The following is an 8,843-nucleotide window of genomic DNA, read 5'->3' on the forward strand; positions in this document are numbered from 1 at the left end:
TAGGATCTTGGCCATTGCGCATTTTTGGCGATGTTGCTAATTGGTGTTTCGGTAATTTGCATGTTTGGTAATTTAAAGGCAAAATGTAGAGTTCGCCCGCCTTCTAGCGAGTCTATTCAGCTATTCCAGATGAAGCCAACGCTAGAGCATCATCATTGCAAAGCAATGAAATTAAAAACGTTTTTCCGGTTCTTCAGGAGTATCAAGGAAAAATTCCACCAGATCCACTCTTCACAGCTTCTATATAAGTGTCGTACGCAAATCTTTGTTGTTGATTTAATTGTGGGACATTTGTACGAACTGTTTCGGCCAATTATTCAATGTCGTACTGATGTCTCTTTGCACTCGTGGTTTAATGCATCGTGCATATGATGCATAAGTAAAAATTGACTGTCCATTTTTTTAGAAACGTTTGTATAGGAAATAGAAAATTCTGTTTCGAGGATTTTCAGGCTATTTTTGGAACTTCCTTTTAAACCTTCCCTAGACCTCCACGAATAATTCAAGACCAAGGTGAGATAAATCCGTTCAGCCGTTCTCGAGTTATACTATATTATATGATATTATATTATTTTATAATTATTATTATATTATATTTTTTTCGTTTACTTACCAATCATCTGGTCGGAAGACGATTATCCTGTACCTTTGCTTTCCTGCCGTCTTCCACGCCCTTTTCTGTAACAGTGGGATCAGCAATCCATCTCCTGAAAATGCTTGTGCTCGAACGTGAACGATATATATATTATAATATAATATATAATATATATTATTATAATTTAATGAGTAGGCCTGAAAGTAAAGTCATACTTAAATATACAATACAAAATCCTTATGAGGCTTAGTTAACTATTAAATTTCTGAAATGTCTGTAATATTTAATGCGAGTGTAAATACTAAACGCTGTTAGTCAGACAATATCATCCACACAAAGTCATTTAGCGGAGGAGCAGTCGGAGCGCTTGCACAAGTGGATTTCAAAGGATCACTCGAGAAACTTCATTCGGCGTTTCTAACACTCCGAGCGTCATGTTGGCATTGATGAATTGCGTATCATACTTGAAGAACTAGACATAACGTTCAATGATTCAATGTATACACGGCTCTTTTTAAAGATTAATCAGAATCGTGATTTTAAGGTGGATTGGAATGAGTTTGTATCTTATTTAATATTTGGCTTTCAAGAGGAGGATCCGAGCAGCCAAAGGAGTCGACCCCCAATGGTTAGGAAATCAGAACACCGTTCAGCTATATGTTGTTTGGCCTCCTCAAAGCCAAATCGGACCAAATACCAATTGATGAAGTAACCGAGACTATTAACTTTTCCTTTGGCGGTGAGGATTCTCCAGAAGCTTCTGGTATGTGGGTCACGGCCAGCCCGAGGGAATGATGCGTTTTTGGACATCTCATATGGAACCAATTCGAACTGCATCGTCGGAAAGCAGTAAGTTTAAATAAAATATTTTACGTTATAAAAACATATCCATTCCATTTTGTAAATATATTTTATATATATTATATCTTCGTTGAAACGATCTAGACGTCTACCAAAATCTGTCCTTCCCTTGTGTATTTTACATCAATCTGTCGAAACTTCAGGAATTGTTAAAGATATGAATCGATATTCCCATATAAGATTCCAAAAGAAATTTTAATACAAATTTTTTTCTGTATCGTAGTATTACTGTTACGCAGTATACGTAAAGTGTGAATACTTTACTTTAAATTTGCTAATTGGTACCACGGCAACACCTCCAGCTAACCGATCTTGGTGCCATGCCGATAGACATGATATAGGAAAAAACATATAATCGAGTAAATATATAAATAAAAGAATATTATGAGCAGACAAGGTCAGAACTTGAGATAATATTATAGTCTATTCCAGTCAGAACATACTCTGTGGCGGTAATGTCACCCAAAGTTGAATATATCTACAATAAATGAATGATACAGAAATTTGTAGTAAATCTCCATGAAATTGATAAATTTATCCGACTAATAAAGACAGGACTTAAAATTTTAATAAAACTAAGCTTACAAATAAATCCTGTGAATTCGGGAACTACTATAGACTATAGATATTAAATATATAACTATAAATTATTTATCAGGATTTTTAGACGAGTCGATCTGGCCATGCCCGTTGTTAAGCTATGTGATTCCGGGAACTTTAAAACCTTGAAAGTTAAGATTAAGCATGTAGATTCTAAATACTTTTTTTTAAGATTTCTTACCAAATCATCATACCTTTTGCTTTCCTGCCGAATCCATCCTGAAACGTAAGGCTTGGCCCTTATACCCGTTGTTGTAGAGTTACTATCAGTAGTCGAATCAATCTGCCCTTGTCTGGCTGACCTTCTGTCTGTCCACCAGTCTGTGTAACGTCTCGATCTCAAGAACTATAAAAGCAAGATGGTTGAGAATAAGAATACAGAATCTAGATTCATAGACGCAGCGCAAGATTGTGACCCACATTGGCATGCCCAGAGCCGTACAAAACTATATTTTCATACTTTTATCAGCTTATAAATTTCTATCATTTTTCCAAAAAATTTTTCGAACGCCCACTATAACGCCCCAAAAGCGAACTAAACTGCCACGCCCTCGCTTTCGAACATTTTTCTATTATATTATACATATTTTTATTATATTATATTATATTATTTATTTTATATTATGTCTATGTTCACAAGTACTATTAAACATGTCATCCAGATTCAACATGAAGATCCAGTATACCGTAAACCCTTCAAGTACCCCCAAGCGTTGACCAAGAAGCCAATAAACAAATCAAAGAAATGATAAACAAGAGATCGTTCGCAAATCAAAATCCCTTACTGTTCTCCTATTTGGGTGGTCCCAGAAGGCAGACGCCTCTGGGAACAAAAATTCATGTTGGTAGTCCATTAAAGGAATCTATATGAGATAACTGTTAATGACAAATATCCCAAAAAAATGCTCCAGCTACTTTTTAGAGATGTATGAATAATCTTCTGAAAGATTTTGATCTACAAAGATTGTTTACTCTATTTAGACGATATTATTGTTTATTCCACTTCATTGAATGAGCACATTTTATCTCTAATGAAAGTCTTTTAGAAACTGAGAGAAGCCAACTTGAAACTGCAGCTAGATAAATGTGAATTCACGAAGAAAGAAACTGAATTCCTAGGGCACATTGTTACAAAAAATGGGATCAAACCAAACCCGAACCAAACCAAAGCAATCACAAACTTTCCACTACCTAAGACACCTAAGCAAATAAAATAATTTTTGGGACTATGTGGGTTCTATCGCAAGTTCATTCCTAACTTTGCCAATATTTTTCAACCCATGACCCTCAAACGAAAGAAAGGTGCTGTATATATATGAAATGAAAGACTGAAATTTAAAGACTACGAATCATTTGAAACATCATACCCGATATCAATCTACCCTGGTTTTTTAAAGCCCTTTTTTCTAACAACTGACGCAAGTAATGTTGCTATTGGTGCAGTGGTATCACAGAACCATAAGCCCGTTTGTTATGCCAGCAGAACGCTGAACGAACACGAAATCAGTTATGCTACTATTGAAAAAGAATTGTTAGCCATAGTTTGGGCTACAAAATATTTCAGGTCATATTTATTCGGCAGGCCATTTGAAATATTAAGTGATCAGCCTGAAGCTCAATACTATCAAAGAACCGAACATGAAATTACAAAGGTGGAAAATAAAACTTAATGAGTTCGATTATATGATAAATATCTTCTAGGCAAAGAAAATTATGTCGCGGATGATCTTTCCCGCACGAAGATAGAAGAAGTCATGGTTGGCGTAGACGCAACTATACTTCTCTAGACAAATGGAGATAGAAAAAGGCGAATGTGACACAACAAGTGTAAGTCACTTCTTTCAAAAACTAAAGATTAAAATAATCATGAACTCACCAAAGCCCTCATTAAAAAATATGTGTGCACCAAGAAATGTTCAATTTACTTCCTAATGATGAAGATTTTCTGATCTTCCAGAGGGCATTTACTGAAATCATAAGCCCTAAAAATTTCACAAAACTTTGTACCACAAAGCTAATTGACATACTAACTTTTGCGGAATTTAAGGACTTAATCCTAAAGAAACATAAGGAACTTTTACATCCAGGTATAGAAAAAACCATTAATTGGTTTAAAGAAAAATATTATTACTATATACTATTAAATACTATAATTCGAAATATTATCAATGAATCTGTAATCTGGCAAAAACAAAAAATCGAGGCACAAAATTGACATATGAAACAATACCAGAAATATTTAACATAAGGGAAAAATATATATACAATTAAATGTTTGCAATACTCATATGTGAAAAAAATATAATTTTATTTCACTGAATGATTAAAATTTTTTATTTGTTGAAGAACACCGACCAATTACAATTAGGTCTCAAACTGAACTCATCTAATTATTCTGATTTTATTGACATTTAAGCTCGGTATCGAGCTTTTCTGATATGGACTTTGGACTTAAGGGATCTGATCAAGTGAAGAGAAAGAGCTTTGGAGTTGCTGACTTTAATTGTCTTTGGATTTCTCTTGGATTCAAGTGCATTCGCTCTTGGATACAAGCACTCTTAGATTTTTATAGTTTTGTTTATTGAAATCTAATACTTTTGTTTTCGGGATTGTGAGTCCGAGCTTTGAACGTGGGAACATGACGATGGGGTGAGGGCTTGGGCAAGAAATGTTTATATTAGGGACGGATGTTTAGTCTACCAGTGGGTGACTTATTTGGAGTAGGGAATTTTCCACTCAACGCAGACTTGAGGATCATATGACTAGTTGAATATATTCATTGACATCTGTTTCTAGGTGCGAATGTTCATCTTTTTGTTTACAATATTTGACAATAATTTTCTTAGGTATATTTTTAAGCTTATATGCTAAATACAGAGTCAAACTAATTATCATGGTGACAAATGTTGTAATGCATATAATTTGAAAAAAAGTTATAGTGGTGTTTTACATGGGATTTTATCATTTATTTTCTTTGTAAGTGATTTTTGGTTCTAAACGTGTAACATTGTTGGTGATATAAATTGTTTGTGTAAAATTTGCTAGATTATTAGAAATTAGCAATTCATCTATTTGCATGGTACAATTTTTAATTTTATTAATGTTGTTTCCTGAGATTAATATTTTGTTATTTGTACAATCTTGGTTGACAACTGTTTCAGGAATATTCCATGTTAAAAGTATATTTGGTTCTATATAGATTATTTGGAAATTTCTATGGGTTTTAGTGTATATGCATTGAGTTTGCTCTTGTTTTATAAGTCCAACAATACATTTGTCTAATATAACTTTATGAAATACTTGGTTATTGAATATCGAATATTTGCTCGGTTAGAATTCATCTGGGTACGGAACTATTTGAAATATCGGAACTTTGGGGACCTCGCTAGGAACGTGGGAAATAATCAAAATTTCGTTCGTGTCTGTCTTGAGCCAAGTTGATCTTTTTATCTTTAGTATTTTCTCCGAATTTACGTTTTTCAAATAATCGTGTTTTAGTAATTTTGGGTTAAAGATTCCTAGTCTAGTTAATTGCATACTTAACTCTATATCTTCTATGTATTCTGTGAACTGTTGTAGGTTGAATATAAGTATCACAATTTGTTGGTTTTGTTATTTTTCTAACTTGAGCTTATAAATTATGTCAATACAGCTGTTGATTATGTCGACAATCATACTTAGATCATGGGTTTTCACGGAGTCTTCTGACATGTTATTAATTTTTTCTTCTAGCACTTCCCTATCGTCTTCATCTAATGTACCGAATAAGTATTTATAAGCTTTCCCTACTACGTTTAAAAGACCTCTTTTGCTTCGCTGAATAATTCTTAAACCATTTATTTCCCGTTTTAGTTTATCGACTAAATATTGTATCTGTGGTACATTGGGATAATCATTTGCTTCAGTTACTAGGTTTTCGAACATAAGCATTGTCTTTGTTATGTTTATACTCAAATAATGGTATTCATAGCTGGTTGGAATTTCCATTGTTCCAGTTTGGAATATAAGATATCCATTCTTCGCACTTATTGGGTTTACTTCGATATTGCTGCATTGCAACCATGGTGATAAATGATAATATGCAACTAAGCATTATTAGGAATGTGCTATGTATCTTGCTCTTCATTGGTTGGTCTGGAATTATCGTATTTACTCTTATAAAATTTTCTCTGTTTCTTAAATTTTGATTTGTAATGAACGATTTTCCTGCCGCGGTTTGTCTCTTCAAAATGTTTACTGTCCACTTGTTCAATTTTCCCTGTCTTTTTAAATGGATTAGTGATTTTACTCTTTACGAGTGGAGCCTGTCTATATTTTATGTCAACTTCAAAATCATGCCTATTCTTATTAAGATATTCGATCTTGTCGATTTTTTCTTGTTGTACGTTAAAGTCTAGACTACCTGCATATTGAAAAATGACCACTGGATATCGTTTAGTACTAATATGTTTTGTTTTGTGATTGTATAAGTTAGGTTTGGTCCTATTGTCCAGAGGTCCTTCCGATGGGTGGCTCCGGCAGATAGGTGTCCACGTAGATAGTTGATCCCTTGGTCCTGATGTTAGTCAGGCGGAATGTCTTCTTACGCAGATTATGGTGGAGGGCGTGAATTTTCACCCTTTGCTGGACACTGGCCTTCGGGCTCAGCGTGGATAAATTATATCAAATGCAATTGGTTTTACGGCAGAAGACGGAGTAGCTTGTTCTTTATTTATAAAGTGATCGCTTAGAACTGAACACAAAAGAGTGGAAAAATATGAATCTACCCTAGCTTTAATGCATCACGCCATAAACCCATGGTCGGCAAGCCGACTCAGCATTTATGCAGCGCATTTCGATACCCCGGAAGATGGGTATCCTATTGGCACTGCTGACCGTTCATAGCGCAGAGCGCTGAACTCAGTTGGGGCGCGTCAGCATTATTTATCTAGAGCTACTTAGTTGCTAAGGTAATTTTAACGTAAACTTATGCTCTGTTAGTTGTTAACTACTCCCCCCTTCAGATTATGACCGTCCCCGGTTATATTGAGTTTATCGATGGTTTGTTGTATTTCGATGGAGGCTCGCCTTTCCTTAATGACAAAAAAAGGATGAGTGAACCAATCAGAGCAACGTTCAGAATCACTCCAGCCGCGAACCAAAGTTTAGGGGAGCCCGCGGCGTCAACCTCGTCCTTGAACCCTTGGATAAAGCGCAGATTGTCGTTGTTCATGCGTTGTAGCAAGGGCATGCTCAATACCGGGTCATGGCCGACGATGTTCAGTAGTGGTGATCTTGCTACGCCAGGCTGCCTATCTAATGTCTTTTGAAAATTTATGAATTCCGATCCGTTGACGGTAGCTGACCGCTCGAAGGTTATTAGGTGCATTCCTTTGACGAGAACCTCTGGGCCGCCGTCCGTGCTGACGCGGCCTGTCGCTTCGTTAATGACAACGATGACGTCATCTATAGGCACTACTGTTCCCAGGTTGCTGGGTTGAGTGTAGCACTGGGCTGGGATTCCCGCATGGAGCGGCGCGAAGGGTTTCGCGTGCGCTCTGTGACCGCAAAGGTGCCTTCTTCACATTCCGCCAAAATGTCATCGTCGAGCCGTAGGATTATTTGACTATGTGATACCGGGTATATGAGGACCTTTTTACTTCTCTAGGGTAGGCTATTAGTATATGGATAATATTATCGGACCGGAGAACTCTAATTTTAGATGCTTCTAGTAAACTAACTATTGGAGTGTCTGGTTCAATTAGTGATTTCAGATCGGCATGACCAAGGATAGTGGGATTTATTATATCAGCCTTAGCCAATGTTATGGTTAGAATTAAATTGTGTATCTCTGTCGTCAGCATTCTATTTCTCGCTAGTAGTGCTTCATACAGGTGCGGGGTGTCAACCAAATTGTTATTCCAGGCCTTAATAATTTTATTAATGGTGTCGGTCAGTTTGTTTATCCGTTATTGAGTCTCTGAATTTATGTTAATCTGCCTGGAGTTTGAGTCCACTAGCTTAGATTCTGTCATCTTGATTTTTAGGAAATCTGAGGCATCAGGAGTTCCTGCAACTACCTTAAGAGCTGTACCTAACAAGTCTAAACTCCTCGCAATTCGGTGGTGTATTTTTGGAACGGACAACAAGTTTCTCAAATGATCTGTATCAACGTCTAGAAATTTGCGCATATGCGGCTGCGGAAAAGACTCAGAAAATTTTTCTGTCTCATCTTCCATACTAATAAATTCCGAAAGGTTGCTCGAGTGCCTCAAGCAGTCACATTGTTCAAACACCAGTACATCTCCATCTGCGATGGGAATGTATTTGGCGTGAGAAAAATCGGTAATCCGCGCATTTGCCACTGCCAGGGTGGTGAGCGTTATGAAGGCGAACCTGCAATCCAAACGTAGAATGAGACCACGGCGTTTTTACTAAAGCATAGATTCCTAGTAAAGGGTATGGTTTAAGTAAATTAAAAGTGGGGGAATAAGCTTAAGCTTAAGACATCTGGCGATTTCGGTCAAGGTGCTGTGGAATCGTTCCACTTGATTGTTTGACAGGCTATGAAGCGGGGCCTCGTTCACGATGTCAATGTGGTAATTGTTTTTAAGTAAAGAGGTGATCGTTTCCGAATTGAAGGCGGCCTCATTGTCGCAATATTTTGTTCTGATCTTGGGGAACAAGTTTACGAGTTGAAGCAAGGGAACTGTGACGTCCATTATTGTTCTGGACAGCACTGGCTGCACTACTGCAAGCTTCGAGAATTTGTCAACGCATGTTAAGAATTGCTTCTTATCGGTTGAGA

The 8,843-nt window shown here is 36.5% G+C and overlaps 1 pseudogene; it reads left to right on the forward strand.

Annotated features, from left to right (window-relative positions):
- The first annotated feature begins 865 nt into the window (after window positions 1-865).
- On the forward strand, window positions 866-1,458 carry LOC116803525 (annotated as a pseudogene).
- The last annotated feature ends 7,385 nt before the right edge of the window (window positions 1,459-8,843 follow it).

This window comes from Drosophila sechellia, unplaced genomic scaffold (genome assembly GCF_004382195.2).
Source record: "Drosophila sechellia strain sech25 unplaced genomic scaffold, ASM438219v1 Y_48, whole genome shotgun sequence".
NCBI lineage: Eukaryota > Metazoa > Arthropoda > Insecta > Diptera > Drosophilidae > Drosophila > Drosophila sechellia.